Source organism: Cynoglossus semilaevis, chromosome 9 (assembly GCF_000523025.1).
Source record: "Cynoglossus semilaevis isolate Cse_v1.0 chromosome 9, Cse_v1.0, whole genome shotgun sequence".
NCBI lineage: Eukaryota > Metazoa > Chordata > Actinopteri > Pleuronectiformes > Cynoglossidae > Cynoglossus > Cynoglossus semilaevis.
Window position 1 is genome coordinate 14,825,134 of NC_024315.1, and position 1,256 is coordinate 14,826,389.

General features: G+C 39.6%; 1 long non-coding RNA gene across 1 annotated transcript; it reads left to right on the forward strand.

Moving 5' to 3' along the window:
• The first annotated feature begins 256 nt into the window (after positions 1–256).
• On the forward strand, positions 257–1,250 carry LOC103384068 (uncharacterized). The gene is made up of 3 exons (XR_522068.2): positions 257–363; positions 640–722; positions 1,112–1,250. It is a non-coding gene; the product is annotated as an uncharacterized LOC103384068 (long non-coding RNA).
• Positions 1,251–1,256: the final 6 nt, after the last annotated feature.

The following is a 1,256-nucleotide window of genomic DNA, read 5'->3' on the forward strand; positions in this document are numbered from 1 at the left end:
CTGAAATAATTATTAACTAAAAACGATTTGAAATTATTTTGAATTTAAATTGTCTATTTATTCATTCATTTTTGTAGATTTTCACCAATTAGCTTTTCTGTTACAGTCGTCAAAGCACGCTCTTTCTATCAAAGAAAAAGTAAACTAAGAGACTAAACTCAGAAAGAGAATGTGAATGTCAGCGGTCAACGGTAGGGGCGCGCTGATACTGGAACGTTCGTATAACGGAAATAGGAATACGTTGTACGTCCTTATTTCCGGTTGCGATCCGGCGCATGAAACACGAGTGCTAGCCGTTTGAGCCTTCAGTGGGCGTTCAAGTAAAAAACTGGGCGCGATGGCTATATGTGATTGATTGAAATGGTGGGTTTTGAAAACAATTGTCCGTTGTTTTTGTTTGAAATGGTATTCGTTCGGTCGAGACCGGTAGTGCAATTTACGCTAGCATATGTGTCTCGGAAGCTAACGTTAGCATTTGTCAGAAGTTAAAATGGTTTGTAGTTAGTTTTTCGTCCTAAATAATGAACATAGAGTTGTCGTGGTAAATAAGAAATCGTCCTTTGACAGAAGTTTGAACTGGGCTGATGCACCTTTGTTGAAAATATTAAATTAACTTGCAAATATTGCTTTTCTGTACAGAAACCCATCCCACTGGGCAGAGCCACGGACGGTCCACCACAACGGAGAAGGAGACCTTCTGTTTTTCCGTCGCTAAAGATCCAGTAAGTGACACGAAATGATTACACTTAACAAGTGCTATCAATGACTATAGGATAGTAATTAGTTTGACTTAAAGAATATGGAATGTCCACGTGGAGCTACTAATGGCAACACGACTCTGCTAGTTCTGACTTGCAATTGTGTTACAAACAAGGCTCTGTAGTGTATATGATATGAAAATCATACTCTTATCATGAAAAGGGGACACGACTAAGGCCAGTAGAATTGATTTATTTTCACTCAGGTTAAAAGGAAATTAGTGCAGCAGGGATTTCTTCCTGAGGTTATCGGTGGCATCAGTAATGTAGAGCAAACCAATAATTTGTGAAGTGAAGCCATGACTGCATTAAAGCCTTTTAATATTTACCTTCAACAATGTCTCACCACACAGGTGGCCAACGTGCGGCACTCAGTACCTACAACGGACACCAATAGCTTTGACAGGATCAGCTGACAACAGCTATCGACTGAGAGACCGGTGGGTGAAAAGAAAATGCATGTACAGCACTGAAACATCAATCAAAATGCACAAAAAG